General features: G+C 35.5%; 1 protein-coding gene across 5 annotated transcripts in view; it reads right to left on the bottom strand.

Moving 5' to 3' along the window:
- Positions 1 to 21,754, bottom strand: part of THSD7A (thrombospondin type 1 domain containing 7A) — a 280,912-nt gene that overhangs the window by 258,070 nt on the left and 1,088 nt on the right. The window contains exons 2-3 of one of the 5 annotated variants that reach the window (XM_051786015.1): positions 21,270 to 21,356; positions 16,057 to 16,107 (exon numbers count right to left, since the gene is read on the bottom strand). The exons of 2 other annotated variants lie outside the window; for them this stretch is intronic. The gene's annotated coding sequence lies outside the window, so the exon portion shown is untranslated. Of the gene's footprint in view, positions 1 to 9,997; positions 20,606 to 21,269; positions 21,357 to 21,754 lie in introns of those variants that run through there. 2 more of the 5 variants (XM_051786013.1, XM_051786014.1) reach the window with 2 other exon arrangements.

Here is a 21,754-nt window from a genome sequence, read left to right as displayed (position 1 = left end):
CTAATTAAATTCATTTGCAGTGGCCCATTTTTAAAGATTCAAATTAAACATTTTTTTGGTATTTGAATGGCAGTTTCTAAATTCATTTATTATGCAAGAAGAGTTCTCCACTGACAATAACTGGAATTTCTGTAAAACTGTATTGACAAACACTAAAATATACCTTATAGTTCCCAATTTTAGCTATAAATGGTGTGTAAAATCATCTTATTCCTGAGTGACAATAGAGAAAGATGCCACAATTTCACAAGAGAACTCATAGAACAGGATCCTTCCTTTAAAAATTTCCCTAGCTAAATTGCAGCCACAGTGAGGAGTGAGCACATATTGCAGCAAACCAAGTAGGTTGTTGTAGAATATCATAAGCTGAAAAAACTTTAAATGCCATTTTTTTTTCCTTCTTTGTGACCTTCAGGGAAAACATAGTATGGTTTACTGGCTGACAGGGATAAAGGAGGATTTAGAAAAATCCCTCTTTGGAAGCCTTGAAAAAAATTAGCCTGGATGAGGTTATGTATTAAAAACATAATTAAAAATAAAAAATCCAAGTCTCTCGTGGAAAGCATTAAGATATGGAAAACAGACTACAGTGCCATTTCTGAAGTAAGAGCAGTGTTCCTGTTGGTGATGTGCATTTTTGCAGTTCACCTGTGAGTCTGAAAAAAACAGACTCAATATGCTAGTCACAACCTGGGAATTCAAAATTTACGAGTAGCCATTTTGTAGAGTTCTTAAGTACTAGAAAATCAGTTTTGCTTTCCTTTTGGTTTCATTAAAAAGTTTTCAGTTACAACATTCTTTCAACCTTTGGCCATCATGGGAAACCTTAAGACTGAACAATATTTACTATAAAAATTCCTGTAAGATTTCATAACAATCCAGATGATTACGTCTTTGTCTAAAGCAGCAAAAGGTTTAAATAATTTAAAATTAAAAAAAAAATAAAGAAATAAATAATAAAATCTAAGTTAAACTAATATTGAAAGTCTTTCGGTTACTATAAAGGTATCATTTTATATTTTTAATTATTTAGGAGAAAACTTGAGAGTTACGGGAAGTAGAATTTGGGTCTAAGGAGAAATTGATATCAGTAAGATTACCATGAATTTTATACTCCAGTTTATACTTCAGGAACAAACATGCTCAGCTTAAATGGTTTATGGTGTATGAATGATTTATAGCGCTGGAGATAATGAAACCAACTGTGAAAGTGAGACTAAAAATAAAGCCTTTGAATGACAAGGATGTATCATAACATACTCTCTCTCACATATTGTCAGCCAAACACAAATAATATCCACAACTGCTCGTGATTTCTGATACATCTTTCAACTTACTCTTTTTATGATCAAATTATAATACTTGTTTTATAATGCTCTCTGGTAGCAAAGACCCTAAATCAAGCCCACATCTCTTGGCACTCATTTGTTATAACAGACTGCTCACAGGTTCTTACCGACCTTCCTTTTCATGTTCCTTCCTGATAAACTGATAGAATTTATTTTTGTAACTTCCAGGACTATATTGAGGACAATTCAACACAAAACCAACTGTTAACAGGCTCCATGAGATTTTCAAAGACGTTCATCAAACAACAGGCAAGGGGCTTTTATTTGTTACCATTTGCTCAGGGAAGAAGCCTCACGCTTTCTGACAGCTGATGAATAAAACACACTTTTGAAGGCTCTGCCTCAATACCAACTTGTCACTTATACCTAGGAGAGAAAGGGTTTTTGTCTTCAAAGTACAAAGCCCCCACGAGTGGTTCCATCAGGGATCCAGAAGCATCTCAGTAGGAAATAAGCAGAAAACCAACTTGTGTAAGAGATGTCACTTCTGGAGCAACTGCCTCCTGCATGGCTCCCATCAGTGGCACCACACAGGCAGTGAGGACCACACACCCCAGCCTGCAATCACCCACCCCAACATCTCCTCTTGATAGCCCCTCACAAGCCTGCTCCCTCTGCTCTGAAAGAGTTTATCATAAGATAGACAGTGTCACATCTCAGACTGGGCAAATTTGGGGTGAAATATTTTGATAGGTACTGCTTCATGAACAGCTCACTCTGTACTCATGATTTTGTGATAAAACTCATTTTCTCTCCAGCTGGTCACCTAGTAGCATTCTTGACACAAACATCTACAGAAATTAGTCACAGCAGGAATGCAGGGCAACAATATATTTATTGCTGAGTGGATGTTAACTACAAGTTAGCTACTACACATACGAAGATTTTCCAGTAGGCAGCCAGAAGGTTGTCCACACATCAGTGCCAAATAGTCCAGACACATGTCTGGTCACAATACCTACCCGAAAATCTTGAACTTGAACAGCGTTGGACACTCCTTAACCAAATTCTACTGGTACTTTGTTTTTATTTTGTCAAATCAGGTTTCCCTTATTTACTAAGCTTGTTACTTCTTTACTACTTACTATCATAAATAATTTTGTAATGAACCATCCAAGAAACATTTGTGACTTTTTGCTTATTCTCCCAACTCTCCAGGGAAGAAGCAGCAGATTGTCCAATTTTACTGCAGTATATATGATTACTTTATAAAATGTAAATTGTAAATGTAAAATGCAAATTTTCCTCTAATTGTGCTGGAGAAAGTGATGAACATTATTGGTTACACAGTGGTTTCATATCAATCCAGAGATACCAGTATTATTCACATGGTAAAAGCTCCCACAGTGGCATGCTCGAACCTTCGCCAGCTGCTTGTCTTCTGGGTGCTCCTAGAGGTGCACTAGCCATCAGGGAGCACTCCATGTGTGACAGCTGGCATCTTGACCCTAGGACACCAACACACAGATGAGAAATGAGGCTCACTGAGATCCTGGCAGCATAGGAAAATGAGGAGCTGAAGAACTTAGGCTAGGTGGCTAAGCTACCCAGGTCCAAAAAGCTCCCTTACCAACTGAGAAATATAAGCAGAGTACACTTTATAACAGATAAGTCACAAAAGCATGCCAAAAATCAGGAGACAAGTGGCTGACAGGTGGTTTTATTCCAGAAGAGGAAAGTATCATCTGATGAGATCAGAGACAAAAGAATATACTGCATTTTGGCTTCCCTGTAAGTTAAAACCTGATAAGGACCAACATGACCAACTCAAATATGCTTTACTTACAGGAATAAACCATTTCACACCAACCTAAAGTCCCAAAAGTAAGGACAATATCTCTCTAAATGATGTGATGCCTAAATATTTATTTTCAACTTCTTATATTAAAATTTTCAAAGATGTCAATATTACTTGCCCCAAATAAGAAATTTCAAAAGATTTACTCTGGATGAGATACCACAAAATAATCTGAGTTGGAAGGGACCCACAAATATCATCAAGTCCAACTCTTCAATGAATAGCCTATAGGGAGATCAAATCCACAAATCTTGGTGTTAAGGTTAGCACCATGTTCTAACCAACTGAGCTGATCCTGTGGCACTTGTTTCTCACCAAGTTATTGGATTTATTTCCCAGCTTTTTTTTTCCTTACTGTGATTCTGCTCAGGAAAGAAAACAATAAAATATATGGTTTCTCTAAAATTAGACTAGGCTTGCATTAATTGTATCAATTAGTTGATAGAATTGATATTATACAAAAGTTGTACAAGGTACAAAAGTTGTAGTATCCAAGATTAGTTTTCTGAGTAAAAAGATACTACCATCCTACCTGAGAATGGCAGACAGAGATTAGGAATATCTAATAGAGTAGTGAAACATCAGTAGTAAAACCATTTGCTTAGAAGTTCATAAAAAAGTACTTGAAATCATGGAACATATACTTTAATTAAGAAAGTTAATTCTTCTTAATCAAAAAGTTAAAAATATTGTAATGCTTACTTATAAGCATTAAATAAAAAGAGACATAAAAAGAAAGTAGTAAAATAATCTAAATATTTCCAATCATCTCAAATATTCCCAAATGTGTGGATACTATAATGAAAATATCCACAGGACCTTGATTGGAATATACATCGCACCTCTTAAAATAAAAGTGTGTTTTAAAGAAATTCCCCTCTTAACTAAGATAAGCCAATCCATTTTTTTTAATGAAACACTTGTATTGTTGTGACATTTCTTAGTAACCCAAATCCCTTCTGCAGTCATGTTGATTTCAGGGCCAAGAGCTGTCTGCTCTAATCAACTCAAAGGGAATTCACAGAGCAGATCCTAAAACTCTTCAACATTACTCTCTCCATATGCCAGTTTCTAGCAGAACCCAATTTACCAACACAGTTAAGACTTGAGAAAAAGATGAATTAAATCAGCTCAATTTACACTTAAACAAACATAGAGATCTATTAGGTCAAGCTTCATTAGACACAAAAAAACCCCAAACCAAAACCATCAAATTAAAAAAAAAAAAAATAACGGGACTTGTTAAGGCTATAGCTGAAATTCTCCTGGCTAGTCTGGTCATGAAATCATCACCTTTCACAAATTCACACACTCCACTGATGCTCTCACAGTTAAATGAAAGGCACGCCTAAGTTACCAAGCAATGAGTTTACAGTTAAGAACTTTAATCTTTTGATCTTCTTTAGGAGACAGAAGGCAGAAGCGTTCAAAATGTATTTCTCCTGTATCATAAGGAAGTTGAATGATGTATCAGTGACAACTATGTTCTATTTATTAAAAAATAGGTTATTAAATAACAACTACTTGATAAAATACTCTAAAGCCTTCAGAAGCAGAAAGCATGCGTCCCAAAGTATTAAAAATGCTGACAGAGTTCCCCAGCTTTGAATGTTGCCTTAAAAAGGGTCCAAACAGTTACAAAGTAACACCATGCAAAAAGAGAAAGCAAATGGTTCTTTTAAAACAAAATCAGCCAACCAAAAAAAGGATAACCCACAGATTTACATTCAGTGTGACGCTGATTCTGCAAATGTCATAGAAACATCAACAATACATGCAATTATATACAAAAATGCAATATCTCAAATGCCAATAACTGAAATGTTTTTAAGACTGATTATTTTAATAACATATGAGGTTTTTTAATGAAAACTATGTTAACAAATATAAAAGAAAACTTGGAATTTCAGACATGGAATTGCTAAACAGTACTGCTGCACAGGGGTTTTTTGGTGCTGATGTAGTTTTCTTTGATTTTAAGAGGGAGCAACAGATCCTTTTAGTCTGGGTCTTTTGCTATTCTCGACCTTACAGAATCCAGAAGCAAACATAAAGTAATCATTAATAACAATTTATAATATTTGCCAATGATGAGGGTGCTTTGTTGTAAAGAGTGATAGGGTTTGATCAGGTGGTACCTTAACGCAGTCTGCCCAAGAGGCGTAGCATCATTTTTATCATGGATTTGAAAAAAAAAAATCAACAAAAAATTCCAAGCCTTACAGGTCCACTCTCTCCTGATCTTCCTCCTGTCACACACCAATAAATGTTTATTTATTATTCTTTTATTGTGATATCTGTTCAAACAAAATGGATTTTATTTATTAAATTTGCACTGAGTATTAAACATTAGAGAAAAATTCCTCAAGAAGAGACAAATTCAAACCTACATATCTACCCTTTAGAACTAATACATAATCTCTTTGTTATGAAGTAGTCTTCTTCCACCAGAACTGATTTAAGACCAACTAATTTAAGAGATTCCAGGGGAAAACTGAGGACTGCTTAGCTCTTGTCAGCACTTCACAGAAAAAAAGTGCCTCTAGAAAGTCCAAGTAGGCAAACTTTATCTCATGCCAAATTTAGCCAAAAGTATTAGATACAGTGGATCTAGATCTTACAAAAGTGCATTTTTTTAGTCTCTAAATTTGCATAACCACCACCAAGTATTAAGACTAATTGTATCATTAAAGACAACTTCAAGGGCTCACTGAGTTCACCCTGGTGTACTAAATCCACCAACTCTGTGGCTTCCCACTTTGTGGGACAGGCTCACCGAATGCTAAGAGCTCATTTTCTTCTTACTCTCCACTGAAATTCACAATTTTATGCAACAACAAAACTATCTACAGCAGAGACAAAAGTATCAGAGACTTGAGATTTCAGGATTTAAAGCAGCAACCAGAACAGGATGGTTCCTGAAGAATCCTATCTTCCTAACAGCACATGTAATATATAGAATAATGGAGTAAAATTTTGAGAGAGATAAACTATTTTAGTTTCACTTGCTCTTTTTTTTTAGCAGCACAATGTGACAGTGAGCAGCTAATGCTCTGTGACAGATTTTGCCTGGTGGAAATTCCTTCCAGGAAGAGAGTCCTCATGGCCTATTTCTCCTTGTGGCAAATTTTAAGCAAATTAAACTGATAACCATATCTTGAAAAACAATCCTGAGGACAGCATTGCTAACAGGATCCCCAGAGGGACAGGGTCCATGCCAGCAGACCAACATGACAAGTCACAAGCAGTGTGGTACTGCAGAGACGTGCTGTGGATTGCAGGCATCAAGGCGATGAAGGAGCCAGCCACAACCTCAGGGAGATACGGGATGCCCATTAAATGGCAGTAAGATCTCTGCCAGCTAGAGAGGCACAGGCAGCCCTGAAGGGTCCTGGCTCCCCACCTCAGGCAGCTGCAGGGAGGACAGCAAGGCCAGACCATGCACCACTGCTTTTCACCTTTGGGTGAGCAACATGCGGATCTCTCTCGTGGGTTTCCTTGAGTGCCTGTGAATGACAGCTGGTGCAAAAGCTGTCAGAGATGTTTCTTCACTGCTCAGGTGGCCCTGAGCTTTATAGAACTGCAGCTCTGGCCACTGCTTGTCCTCTTGAAGCCACAGTGAGGGTCCCTGTCACAGGTCTGCCCACAGGCGAGTGACACCAGAGCAGGTCAGGGCTTTCCAACACAAGGCTCATGGATAATGTGCTGCCCCAGAAACTTGTATTAGTGCCACAAGCAACAGGACAACAAAAATGCCAAAATCAAGAGGTTATGATCTAGATCAACCAAGAAAGTGAAACATTTTTCACAGCAAGGGACTGAAGAGGGATCAGTACTACAACATTGGCCTGTGCAAGATACCAAGCAAGGACAAATTCGGCAAACTTGTCACACACAGAACACTTAACTTGAAGTCAGCTGATCATATGAGCTGATCAAATGCTAGCAAATGATTAAATTTCAGCAGTTTTTCATCCTTTTTTGCATTAAAGCCAGAGGGAAACCTGTAGCAAGAACAATTTACTGAAGGAAAGTAGTTCAGGTCTCGCTGAGAGTTTAACAAGTGCTCAGTACTTTCTCTACAACTTCTGGTTGGCTTAAAGTGAAGGCAGATGTTAATCTTACCCAGAAAGGACCACAAGGATGTGACACATCATATCTTCAAGTATTGTGTCAATTTTTATAAGGCTAAAACAATCAGGAATATACAGAAAAGCAAGTCTGTTTCAGTGGGAATGATATATAATGCAGGAAAACAACAACCACTTGCAGAAAAATGCCCATCCATTAAACTATTCCTTTTTTTTTTATGTTGGAAATTAAAATGCTAGATCCTTCCTCTTCTTACAGACCGAGTTCAATATAATTTAATAAATACTAAATTATTAATCATGGGGTTAGTTTTTAATTATCTTTCACATGATAAATACTCAACGACTCTTTCATTTCTCCATCTTAATTATTTTGATTCTTTCTAACACCAACAAACATTACATTCAGATGAGGAGCTATGGAGAAAATGGCATAATTGAAGAAGACAGGCAACCTTTCTGGCTTATCCTGGCTCCTTCTAAGGCCATTGATAAGAAATGCCACTAGCCTCAGCCCTCTCAGGCTTTTGACTTTGCCTACAAGGGGAGTTTTTCATCTTGTGCTGCCCAGAGAAAAGCCAATTAACAGACAGCAAATCAAAAAGCACAACTCTTTAGAGCTGACAGGTGAGATTAAATCAAGATAATTCTCCACATGTATTCCTACTGTTATCAAAAATCTTCAGACTAAGTCTTGCCATCACTGTTTGAACCAGAACTCAGATAAAAGTACTCAGATCCAGTAAATGGGACCATTTCAGGACACATGCAGACATTTGGTTCTTCTAGAAAGAAGCAGCTTTTGCCAGAATGAAAACAAAGTGCAATTATTCAACAAGATTAAGCAATGCTTTTTCATTCTTTTTAAAATGAAATGCAGATGTACCCAATATACTTATAATCAATATCACACAGGAGGTCATAGCAAATAAATACTAGGTATTTAAGAAGCATTTCTTTGAAGAAAAGAAAAACCAAATAAACAAAACAAAATCACAAACCCCCAAATAAATAAAATTCAAAACAACAAAAGAAATCCATCCAAACCCTACTTCTCATGTGCAACAGCTTCCTCCTGGAAGCATTGCAGCACAGAGTGGCATCGAGTCAACCTCACACACATCTTTCCAGATCTAATTGCATTACAAAAGAAAAGCAACGTCCAGATTTCAAACACATTTTTAAAAACTCTCCTAGTTTATTTAAGTAAGGAGGTAATTGTTCCCTTCAATTTTATTTATTCTGTTAATGTAGCCTCTCAGCTGGAAAAAAAAATTATTTAATCTTTTCTGGTTTGTTTTGAGAGTCCAATATTCCTTAATAGTGTTGTTCTGACACAGCTGAACTCTTAACTGAAATTTACTCAACAGAGGCACTTTGTTGCACTCAACTGTCAGGAAAACAAGAATGTCCTTATCCACCACAGACTAAGAGCCATATTTTAAACGTGCTTAGAAATTCATACCATGGAAGGACATCCAAAGACACAACTACCAAGAAGTAACAATATGGAACAACAATACAGCCCTCTGAATATCTGACAGGCTGCAGGTATGACATAAAGCAGTATTAGTACTGCATACAGACAACAAGCCAGCTCTCTCAAACAAAATACTTCAAATCAACACTTCACAGCACATGAACAATTTTAACCTGGGTCTAACCTTCCCCTTCACCACAACAGTATACTGCCCACAGACAGTATTCAGTTGCCAGCAAGTCCCTGCTGCTTTGCTATGTAAGAGCAGGGCACATAGGACAGAAAAGCTTTCCTCTACCCCCAGGTGAGGATTCACAAATCCCACAACACATTCCCATACCTTCACCAAACCCCCATGCTTATGAACACACTTTGATGGCAGTGTTGGCACCTGTGATGAATGCACACATACAGACACTGCTTGTCCATATGCAGTTCCTGTACCACAGGGTACTACTTTTAAGAAGGTATGAATGCATCTGGTATTTCTTCAACTAAATCTTCTCAAGATACAATAACAATTGTAGAGAGAACAATGAGAGACAGGTGCAATGGAGAGGGCAAAAATTTTGCTGATTTGTGCAGACTGGGCTTTAATTATATGTTCCAGTTGTGGAGCTTCTCTAACAGAGAGCTACTTCCAAAAACTTGCAAAATTACAGTGAAATCTTCATAAATCACAACCGCTCCACTCCACTGAAGCATAAGTTAAAATTACAGAGCCAGAGCTTTACAGAGTTTAAACTTCATAAAAATAAATATATTCCAGGGTCCCCCCAAAAATTCCTGTCTCTGGGTGAATCCGCACTGTGGATTTTGTTCGGGTGGATATGGGACTATTAAAAAGCTGTTGTGATGCCAGCTGTTACTTTTAAGCACCTCAGTAAAAGTCTCAGATTTGGTGGCCCCAGAATTAGCTCTCATATAACATTGATACAATTTTAACAGGAGGAAGAATGGCTACAAAATTAGATTGGAAATTCTCCACAGTTTTATGAAACTGGCAGTACAATAATTAAGCAGGATATATGAAAGTTACTAGTAAGGCTAAGATTAAACATGTCTGTGCTTTTATGTTGATGCTACAACCAAATACATCTATAAAGGAAATGTATTCATTCGTTACAATATATCATAAATGTATAATATGGATATACGATATCCAAAATATAATACATATAATCTATCTCTAGATAGATGTGTTTATATATACACTTCCACATGTAAGTGAAGAAGAAAAGGTAACTGTTAAAAAAGTGATAAAGAAGGAAAAACATACCTGCTAATAATTCAGAATGATCAAAGTTGCAGAAGGCTCTCAAAACTGCAAGTGTAGAAAGTTGAATTATAGGTGAAATCCACTGCCTATAAATGTAAACTAATGTGTTAAAAAATACACACACAACCCCAACCACATACGAACAGAGATGAGCTCTATAGCAGCTTAGAAGGATGACATTTAGAATCATCAAGGACAACTATGTGAAAATGCCACCTTGACGTCCAGCAGCTGAGAAAAATCTATCAATTTTGGCAATGGGACTGAGCGGAAGGAGTTTTAATTGGAAAAGGTTTAGATAGCAAAGCAAGAATCATCATAATGTGACTTTATAAAAACACATAGCTCCCTGGTAGCTCAAATTCTGGTTGCTGTTCGCTTTACATCATTACAGAGATGCAGAAGAACTAGAAAAAACATGGGGCATAACAACATGGATTCAAAGATTATACTGTAACTTATTTTAAAAAAAGTATTTTTCATCATGAAAGAGAGATGCACAGAGAGTGACTGCAGTGGAGGTCCATAAAATCTAAGGGTATTAAAGACAAATTGAGGCTCATGAACTTGAGGTTATTTAATAAAATTATTGACAATTTTCAAGTGCAAGGAACAGTTATTTTTACAGATGCTTAACAGTTTTGTGGAATTCATTGTCACAACATACTCAGAAGGTCAAATGCTAAAAATGAGGATTATAGAGGGCAGTAAAGCATAAATCATTAAACACTATGTGCACACGGAGATTTAGACATGGAAAACAACAAACTGCCAACCAGTAGAAGCTGACAGTCCCTTCCAAGCAAAAGATCACTTTATGCTACCGCCATTTATTGCACACTTTTTTAGGAATCAACTATTTGCTAGTGTAGAAAATTTTCAGCTGTACTCTGAATCCTTTCTATTCCCCAACATTTCTAAGTTCAAAAATATTTAGATTTTACAATTAAGTAACTTAAGTATTGTATATACTTTGAAGTTAATATTCTTAGATATATATTTATTGTAAATAATCTAACCATCAAACTGTAGTAAACAACAAACATATTAAAATCTCTCTTATACCAACAAAAAAAAATTTTTTTCAAGGTATCAAGACCTGAAGGAATTTTCTTTATAATGTATCAAGAACAAGAGAGAAAAAAGTGAGTCCAGTAAGCTATTTATAGGTAACAAATATAGGTTTTGAACTTTTCGAAGTTAAAAAAAAGGTCTCCATATGTTATGACTGGTGTTATATTTTTTACATATTTTAATGCATACGGTAACCTGAATTCCCCAATGCAATTGACTGTATTTGCACATAAATTGAGGACTTGGCTAAGCCTAAGATGGCCCTACTCAAGATTTTGCTTCCATTGACCCAGAATGGCATTTCTGGTGAGTAAGAAATAGAAAGCAGAAAAATATGGGCAATACAGGTTTCTACAGCAGATTTGAGAAACTTGTATCTAGAATTAAGTCTAAGTCATGCCACAAGAAAATGCAAAAGGTCTGTATACACCAAAGAAACCCTGAAGTCTCAAAATGTCATCACATGAACTCTTACAGAAGCATCAGCACTACAGAAAGTTCACAGCTGAGCTTCTTTTTAAGTATGAGATAAACTTTTATATTTTCTAAGTGACTCTAAGGAGGAAAGTTTTCTAATTGTAAAGAAGATACAACAAAATCACCTTAAATCATTACCCAAATGATTACTTATTAGGAATTGGTCACACTGTATGTTTGTATACCTTAAACTGCAGTCTAGTACCTTCTAGTCTTTGCATCCTTCAGTGTCCAAGCCACATCTTAAAGCATTTGAGCTTATACATATAGTTAAAAGAACTAACAACAGCAAAAGAATGTTTCACATATTGAAGACTGTCAACTTATTCTCTTCTTGTAATCTTGTCACACATAATTTTCTGTTGGAGAACTGTTCTTCAGAAGTATCACACACACAACTAATGACTATCACCTTAAAAATGGTTATTTAAATTATTTACTAACAGATGTCCTCTTAAATTACTAATTTCTTTTGGAACTCCATAAAGCTTTATAATGAGACTAGTTAAATAAATGTTTTAGCTGTGACCTGAGGCAGAATTTGTTCCAAACATCATCCTTAGGTTGATAAAGCCTGAAATCAGAAGCTCAGTTCTTCTGCACTGTAACTCTTTTTCTAGAGTATGTGAAGGAATTTTCTACTCATTAACATACTTTGTCATCTATATTTCCAAAAGAAAGTCTCCTTTTTTCATGAGAAACAAGCAAACAAAATGAAAAAATTAATTTTTAAAATTCCTCACAAAGTGCTTTTATCCAAAGCCACTCTTCCCACACCACATGCACTGAATGGCAATTGTCTGCCAGGCTTAAGCTGTGGTTGACTCCATATAATGACATTACATTAGGAAACTGCTTGTTGGGTTAACCACAAGATTATACAGAAAAAAAACTTTTAAAAAAGGAGAATCACAGAAGTTAAGCAACAAAAATATTCTAATTCCTTCAGTTTTAATAGCTTGATTTTACTTTTATAAGATTACAGTAAGTGTTGTTAGTCTTCATTGTCTGTACTTTTTATTTGGCAAGTAGGACAAAAAGTAATAGAAAAGGGCTTTTGTTTCATCAGTAACACTTTTATGACAAGTTATGCCTCAAGCATACACAAAGACCTTGCAGCACTCAGATTGCAGGTATGTAATGCCACTGCTACCCATGAGTAAAACTTCTACTCTTAATAAAACAAATTCACAGTAGAAAGTTGATTGTAGCAGAACTGTGTAAAAGACTTGCTCTTTTCCCCAAATAAGTTTGCTTCAAATGAAGCTGTAACTCGACTAAGCAGCTAGACCAGCAAATCTGCTGCTGTCATGACAGAGTTAAGATGCTCTCTTCATGTCTTGACAGGCTTCTTTCCAAAATCAGAAGAAAAAAGTGATAATCCCAAGTGTTCCTGAAAACTTTTGTGGGGTAGGCAAAACTGTATCTTGAATGCACAAGATTTTTCTAACTCAAAAGCACATTTGTTACAAACTAAAAATCGAAGTCACTTGAAAGAGAATTGCCTAAAAAGCACTGCAATTTAACATGCTGCAAATGGTCTAAAGGGTATATAAAAGTTGTCCAAGAGGGCCCCTAAAGGAAGGCTTTGCATTGCCTTTGGTATCAGTTGATCAGATCATGCCTTAATTTTCTGTGTACTGCATTATTTGTACACCCACTTTCCTCATTTTTCAAGTGGACCTTGTACGTGGTCATAGGAAAATTGTAAAGCCTGACTAAGTCAGCATGCAAAATACTGAATTACAACAAAATACTAATGTCAATCAGTGCCAAAAATCCCGAGTATCAATCTCCTTTTTGATCACTACAGGTTCTCATATATAAAAAAACAGAGGATAGGCCACCCTTTCATGCAGACAGCTTACCAAAATAAGAGCGGTTGGAACTTAGTGAAGAATTGTGAAAGCATGGAGAAATTCAGAGAGTAGAGAACGATCTAGATCAGCAAGAGGAAAAACTGTAGTAACTAAGGGTAATTACCTCTTCTTTCACAAACTTTTTTTGTATTGCGGTGGCCATCCTTCCACTTTGGAAAAGTAGTAGTTAAAAAATCAACACACCAAGCCACACCACTAAGAGGCATCCCAATGTCATGTTTTTACTAATACTATTCACATATTTTTTTTTAATTAAGAATAGACTGAAATTTATGTAAAATTTTCATACTCAAAGTCAGACAATTTGAGTCTCCTGTGATGAATAGTTAGAAGTGTAAGAGGCAAAAGGTCTGGATTGTGATCTCTTTTCTGAGAAATTGTAGGACATTAACATAGTTGGAGGCAAAGTTCAAGCAAAACACTACTGAAGACTTGTGAATTCAAGCAATAGCACTTTGCAGCACAGTATCAGTGCTATAATGATCTTGATCTTTAAAAAAGCAAAATAATCTTTTGCTTCAAAAGTACTCAATTCCATTACTGAAAAAGCAACAAAACACTAAAAATCATCAGGAAACACTTTTCCAATGTACAACACCTTCTTTATAGACATGTGCCTGGCTAAATGCAACTTGAGCCTCCTCTGCTCTTCCACAGATAAAATTATAATAAAATTATAAAACAGTCCCTAACTCAGGAGTACATTTAATATATGAATTGTTAGAACAGGATTAAATCAGTGTCCAAACATCAACATTTCATAGAAAAAGTTTATAAAGTATGATTTTTCCTTCAGCCCAGTTTCTGAAGTCCCAGTTCAAAAATATAGGTCAGGTTTCTACTGTCTCCAAACTTTTTCAAAGTCAGCTTGAATAGTGCAAGCCTGACCCATTTTGAGTGGGCCTTTCAAAACTAAAATAACAAATTAGTCAGGTGGCTGCCATCAATTTTCATAATATATTTTTTCTGCATTAAAGGTCTCACATATGAAATATATTAGCATTTGAATTCCATACTCTGAAAAGATTGATGTGAAGAACTCACATGCATTTAGTTCCGTGTTTTATTTAATAATTCCTAGATTAAGCAAGTGTTAAAGCTTGAACACAACAGAAAAATCATTGCTTTTGCTGATCATGCTCCACTAGTTCTATTGAAGATAAAAAGAAACACTGAAAATCAATACATATAAAGTTAATATTATATTATTATTGGTATACTGCTTCCTTCTTTTGGGAAGCTAAATAATGAAAATTCTTTAACTCAATTCTAGTATCTTCTTTCACTAGAACTTGGAACACAGGAATGAGATGCATTAGGATACAGTTGTGGACAAACTTTTAGTTAGTAAAAGTGACCTAAATACTACCCCATGTGGAAATGTCAGTTGGAAAATAATTTTCTTACAAATTTCATCCAAATATTTCAGTGAGAAGAAAAATATTTCCACACTAAAAGTCACATTTTCTGAGACATCTTTAAAAATAGTTTCATTTTGATTTTTAAACAATTTTATTCTGAAAAACAGTTATCAGGATTTTTTGGTTCATTTTTTTTTCTGGCTGAGTCTGCCTTAAATCCAAACCAACTGTCTGTGCAGCAAAAGATGGCATATATTAGTCCTCTCTAGAACTTCCTGCTAATACATTTCAAAGTGTTATTTCAGGTATAAATAAGGTGAATTTCTTAATATATACAGTGCAGATTTTCTCTGAGGATAACTATAATGAGAAATTCAAGAAAAGTTAACTGATATGAGTTGCTCAGGTAAAAGAACTTTCATAGCCTGAAAATTGCTATCTATAATCTTGGCACTTTGATCTCTCAGAATATGAACTAATGTTGTATCTAGAATGCAACTCATTATTAATAGTTAAATATCTTTAAATGGAGCAGCTTTGAGGACCACATCCAATATCAATAGCTGGCATTTATATAAGACTTTCATTTTCAAGGACAATGCTACATGGTCCATCAGCCTGATAAACATGCACATGTACCTATAGACTTCCATTTGCATTCAAACACATCATTAGGATTAGAAATATGTATCCATTCATAAATATAAAAGCATAATCTATCAGCTTAACTATAGTTTTTCAGATTTCAATATATAAGGATAGGTGACAGGCCAAAGTATAAATCAGAGATTTTAATAAAATTGTATGAATTAATTGTGGAGAACATCATCCAGTACTATCTGCAGAAAAAGTTGTATCCTAAGGTGACTTCTGTGCAGAAAATAAACAAAACAATCTTCTTTTTTTTTAGGTTCTGAAAATATGGGGGGAAAGTAAGACATGTTTTCCCAAGCAATCTTGGATAAACACTGTTTGTGCTATTTCACTTAATACAGGATAAACATTTCAGTCAAGTCAGATTTTCACAAAGACTTACTTGAAAACTCTCAGCCAAGATCTTAAAAATTTCCATCAGGTTATTTTTAAATGAGATACCCAGGCCAGACTCTTTATAGCAGACAAAACACGCAAACAAAATATACTAAAGACAAAAATAAAAAGTTCTGTTCAAAGATTTCTTATTTAGCTAGCAGCACTAGTTGACCTTCAGGAAAATTGATTATGCTTGCTATGCAATATTTGAAGGGTACATTGTATTGCAATTTACCTCTTCCACTTGTAAGTCTCCAACTGTGCAGATTGAACTTGACCAAAACATCTAAGGAAAGGACAGAAAACAATTTACCATTTAAAAAAAAGAAATCTCTAAAAAAATAGGTTAACCTTTTCCTCAACACCAGCTTATGACTTCCAAACAGTGAGAGCAAAATCCTACTGCTGAAGCAATAGGGAACTTTAATACCAACTTCAAGACTGTCGGATATAATCTGTCAAACTAAGGAAAAATGCAAGGAGTTTAATTTATTACTTATTTAAATAACTACTCTTTTAGCAAGTTGTCTATTTTTTCAGACACTGAAACTAAGCAAAAGATTATTTTTCCACAATTACGGTAAAAGCCTTCTACAATCCAACATTTGCAGTATTGCATCTATTTCCAAGTGTAATGACCCTCAAAATCGAAGATGGATTTTGGCTTTACTCTGATCAATACTAATCTCCAAGATATATTGGACTTCACATTGACCTAAACAAAAAGGTCATTATATGTATATTAGTCAATTTCCAAAACATTTATTAAATTAATTTCAGAGACCACAAAAGGTGTATTGTTACAATTGTTTCTATCCATCATCCTTAGTAAGATTTACATGCAACTGATAATTCACATAATCACATTGTCACTGTAGTGGATTTCACAAAATGTCTTGATCTGTTACATTATTTTAAGATTAATCTTTTTATATGTAACTAATTGTATCTAATTGGAGGAACACCACCATATTATATAGTTACTGGGCCATTGGAATCCAATCTCACACAGATTGAAGTCAATAGAAAAATACATCTTCCCTTCAATAACAAAACTGAACTCTTAAAGACTGAGGGGAGTCTAACATACTGCATTTATGCTTTAAGTCCCCCAAAAGCAAAGCTGGAGAAGCCTTTTCAATCAAAGCACTTTGAGCAGCACATTTTTAAAAACAGAATCACAGCACCCAGAAGCCTATTTATATAAAGCTCATTTTTTAAAAATACAGATTTCTGATTAGTTTTTTTATTATATTGGGTAATTTCAAATTAGAATTATAAAAAATATACATGCATTAAGGCAGGTGATAACATAATGACAAAATTGTTAGTGACTGATCTGGGGTAGGCTCCTCATCACTTTTATTCTCTTTCCTCAAACAAACAAACAAAACCAAGCATCAAGTTCTTCCTCAGGCAATTTATCCTAAATTAAATAATTTTATAACCTTAGATTTTAACCTGAAGTAATACTAAACTCTCCATGAAATTTCTGTCCAGAAGTCTTAATAAAAATCGAATATTTGTAAGTTCCCCATGGACACTTCATTACAATGCTAATAGACCTTATACACTTAGAATTTTCACCCAGCAGCAGCATTTGCTTAAAAATTCAACTTTAAACTTTCCACTGCCTTAGCTTTGGGGATGCAGATACTAAAAGACACAAGAGTAAGCAGAATAAAGTAATTAGTAACCAAACAGGAGAAGTTGCTAAAAAAATTAACAATAAAACCAAAAGAATGGACAGTAATTGAGTGAGGACGTAAAAAGCCAGAGAGAAGGCAGATAATTTCATAAGCATAATGAGATATTAAAAAAAAAAATCATTCAAGTTTGCTAAAATGGCTTAAACATGGCTCTCACAGCTTTCTTCACTCTGGCCAGGGTGAACATGTCCACACTTCAAACTCAATTGCCTGATGACTTTTGGATTTCTACTTCCATACTACTACTATCACCATTGATCTTCTTGGGCCAGGGAAGAGAAAGAGGTTAGTATCACCTACCTTTCTCCATTTGGATCCTATGACATTTAAAATTACCCATGTAAAGTACCTTTTTACTAAATAAAATTGTCAGAAGTAAATTCCTTTCTACACAAACAAACAAGTAGTCCCTAAGTACATGGGTTACCTAGGTATCCACCAAGAGATAGAGCAGCTTTTTCCAAATTTTGTCATCCTGAATTGAAGTAGGAAGAGTATAGCAAATACTCTACTATGGTTGCTAATGGATTAATCCAAAAGACATCTCTAAGGAACAATGGAGAGCTCAATAGAAGCCTGTGCTATTATCTGAAATGGGAGTAGTTCCACTGAAGATGCTGGCATGCCACACAAAAGCAAAGTGATGTTCACAACACGAGAAGAGAGAGAGGAAAAAAAGAACAAGAGTCGTCAGACTAAAGCTCTTCTAAACTTGTCTCCTTTTCTTTAAAAAATTTTCTGTTATTATTGTCAGAGTTTCAGCTCCACAAACTACTGCATACATTTTCCTTGCCACCCTTTGTACATTAGGATGAAAGAAGAATGTCTAAAATGCCTACATTTCCTATTTTTTCATATTTCTTTATTAAAGGACTCTGATTAGAAACCATTTTGAATATTATGTGCTTTCAGAATGAATTGATAGAATGAATTGATAAGAGTGTCAGGTCATACAAAGGGGGACCCAGTCCTAAGCACAAACTGAGGAACAAGAGAGCAGGACAGATTTATGTTACACTTCAGGCAGCCCAGAGGGCTCCTGAAGGAAAGACAAAAGAACCAAGAATAGAGAGACAGGCTGCACACAATGTGGCATTAGCCTGCTAAGGAGCAGACAAGCAGCTTAAACCTGACGTAGAAGTTCACTCGAGAGGAGTTAAAAGTTGGCAAGCACCAAAAAGGAACAAAGAGCTTCTGAAGCTGCATTTTAAACAGACTGAAAGGGAGTCAGATTGGCATGTTGCATGGCATGACATTCAAGGCTTTGACAGAAGCTAAATACAACCATTCCCTGAGCACATATGATCTCTTCTGGAAAACAGACAAACTCTATCTCAAAACTTGTGCTGTACTTCCCCACCACTCTCTGCTACTACTGAATGTTTCAGAACCCACGTGGTCCAAATCACAGGCAATACTCAGTTGTTCTCATGACAGCAATGTCCTTTATCCAAAGCCTCTGCTTCCCTTCTGTTGATCCCCTCCTGGGTTTGCAGATGGAGTCCATATCCTACACAGCTTTCATTTCACTTGGTCAGACAAATCAGGATCTCCCTTATCTCCGTATGACCAGACCATCCTGTTAGCTCTTTTCAGCACCTGACCCAATTTCAATTATTTCTTCTTAAAGATAAGCAATTAGAACATTTCATCTCATCGTAAGTTACTGTGAGTTTACACTATTATTTTTGTTAGATCTTTCAGAATCCTCTCTACCTGAACATCATAAGGTTAGATTTTCATTGTCCCATTGCTGTTATATTGGCCATCCAGGTGAATATTTCCTTTATTTTTCACCCAAGTTTCTATCACAGTAAAATCTTATACAGGTTATATATTCATGTGAATATGAGGACTAATCAATTAATTGCAACATCATTCAAATACCATTCAGGAACTTGAACATCTTTGCCAAATATACAACAGAGGAGAAAAGGACAACTGTGGAAAGAGAGCCTTGGTTTTCATACATAAATTTCATGAGAGCTGCTATACATCCACACAGCACCAGTCTACCATATGAAAGTTAAAGTGGATACTCAAATATTACAACAGTAATTTTCAACTCATAATGTGCAAATTACTTCCAAGTGGTCTAATACACACAATTAAAAGAAATGGGCCTAATGAAACCAAGATTTAAATGGCAACTTGATTCCACTGGAAAAATTGTTCATGGTCTACAAACTGAAATAAATTTGAGAACCGCTTCTTATATTATTTGGGTACCTTCTTTGCATGCGGTAATTTGAGTTCAGGGTACAGTTCTGACAGGCATTTTGAGCTGATGATAAATGAAACTAATAGCTCAAAGAAGATCCTGAATATATTTAGCTCATGAATAGTTCTACTTCTGGACGGAAGAGTAACTTTTACACCAGCACAATCCAGAATAGCAGACTGAACCCTGTGATATATGTTCATAGTAGCATTCTAGCTCATCTTTTCCTGCATTTCTTTCATCACACATTCAATCCTGGTTTCAACCTCTGTCCTCTAAAAGTCACAAGTACAGAAGAAAGTAATAAAGGAAGTATGATTTTTTTTTCATATTATTAAAGAAACAAATCCTAGGATATCTTTTATATTACCTACACATTGTCTTTTCTCCCTAATGAAATAGAGCTGGAGAAAGTAGACTATGCTATGGATAAGAATCAATTTAATATAGTTTTGCAGCTGTTAAGAAAAAAGCTAAAATGCATTCTCTTCCTGATTACATTCTGAATACATTTAGGATACATTGATTAACTATTGATTAAGTGCGATAAAGCAGTGACTCACACCTTTAAAATTTAAAAAGTTCAGGTAGAGATAAGTGAAAAGGTATTTCACCCCATGCACATTGGCCAAGCAGTTACCAAAGGAATTACGAAGAATGGAAAGCATGGGATTTTACTACCTCAGCTAAATTCATTAATTCAACAAAATTTTTAGTATCAGGTACAAACTAATCCTTAAAGTTATCCCTTTCTCTTCTGACCACATTAGTGTTTCAATAGGATCCAAACAAAAACTTTGTTGTTCTCATGGGGATTTGAAGGAGGGCCTAACTGCAGCAATCCTAGTTCCCTTCTCCCTCTCTTATGGCCAGCTGTGAAAAATACACTCCCCACGACTGCTGTAACATATGGAACACTGACATGATATATAGCCTATAGAATAACTATGTCAGAGTACTATGACTTTGTCAACTTCCCACTACTGCCCCTTGTCATAAAACACAGAGTGTGGGAAGGTAAGTGCAGATCCAAGTGCCTAACCACAGCTGGAATTTCTGGTATATTGTACTGCCCAGTGAAATGAATTATAAAATATCAGGAATAACACGATAGGTGCTAAAGATGCTCTAAATTCCTTAGTTTACAAAGAAAAGCCATCAACAATATTAAGCCTTAATTTGTTCCAAGGCCACAAAGAAGTGATGAAGTAGAGATAGTGCCATCTCACTAGAAAACTTGTATTACTCCAGAGTAGTGCCATAAACCCAGTGAAACATCTGATAACTTCATGTAAGAAAAAGAAACATCTCTACAGTCCTGTTGAATCTCAAGACAGAACAGGTCTCACAAAATTAACCCCTCACAAACATCTGGATTTTTTTAAAAAAGTCTTAAAATTATTACCTATTATTATACCAATGGCCTTAAGAGAAACCAAGTCATTTCAAAACAAAGCTGATAGTATAGCCAAAACAGTACTATGTCATGGACAACTTGTACCTAAAAAAAAAAATCACCTGCTCCCAAAGCACAGCATGCTGTTCTCAAGCAACTTTGATAACGTTTGTCTCCCACTGTCTTCCGGATGTCCTCCAAGAGACCGCCTAGAAAAAATGGCTTTTTCAATAGAGTCTTTGGAAAAGAGGACTAGAGTTAGGAAAGGACAGGATAGGTCCTGTGACTTTTACATAAGTAGCATATAATTTTACTATGTTATCCTACAAACATTAAAACTAAAGGATGACCTGATCAGTCTTTAGAAAGTGGACATTTTTAACGAAGTACAAGAGTCTGTTAAAACAACTTTCTTCGGTGGAGCTTCACTGAATCAAGTACCAATTTATAAATTGTTAAATGCAGCCACATCAGAAATTTCACTCAGAATTAAGCATCCCGACCTCAGTGTTGGACATTAAATAGTGCATATAGCATAGAAAACTGCATCCATAACCCAGAACTGGTTGGGTTTTTTCCATAATATCACAGATTTACATTTCACTTA

This window comes from Manacus candei, unplaced genomic scaffold (genome assembly GCF_025592945.1).
Source record: "Manacus candei isolate 608988 ecotype Guabito, Panama unplaced genomic scaffold, ASM2559294v1 h1tg000021l, whole genome shotgun sequence".
Lineage (NCBI taxonomy): Eukaryota > Metazoa > Chordata > Aves > Passeriformes > Pipridae > Manacus > Manacus candei.
The sequence above is the reverse complement of the archived record's forward strand: the minus strand, read 5'-3'. Positions and strand labels throughout refer to the sequence as shown.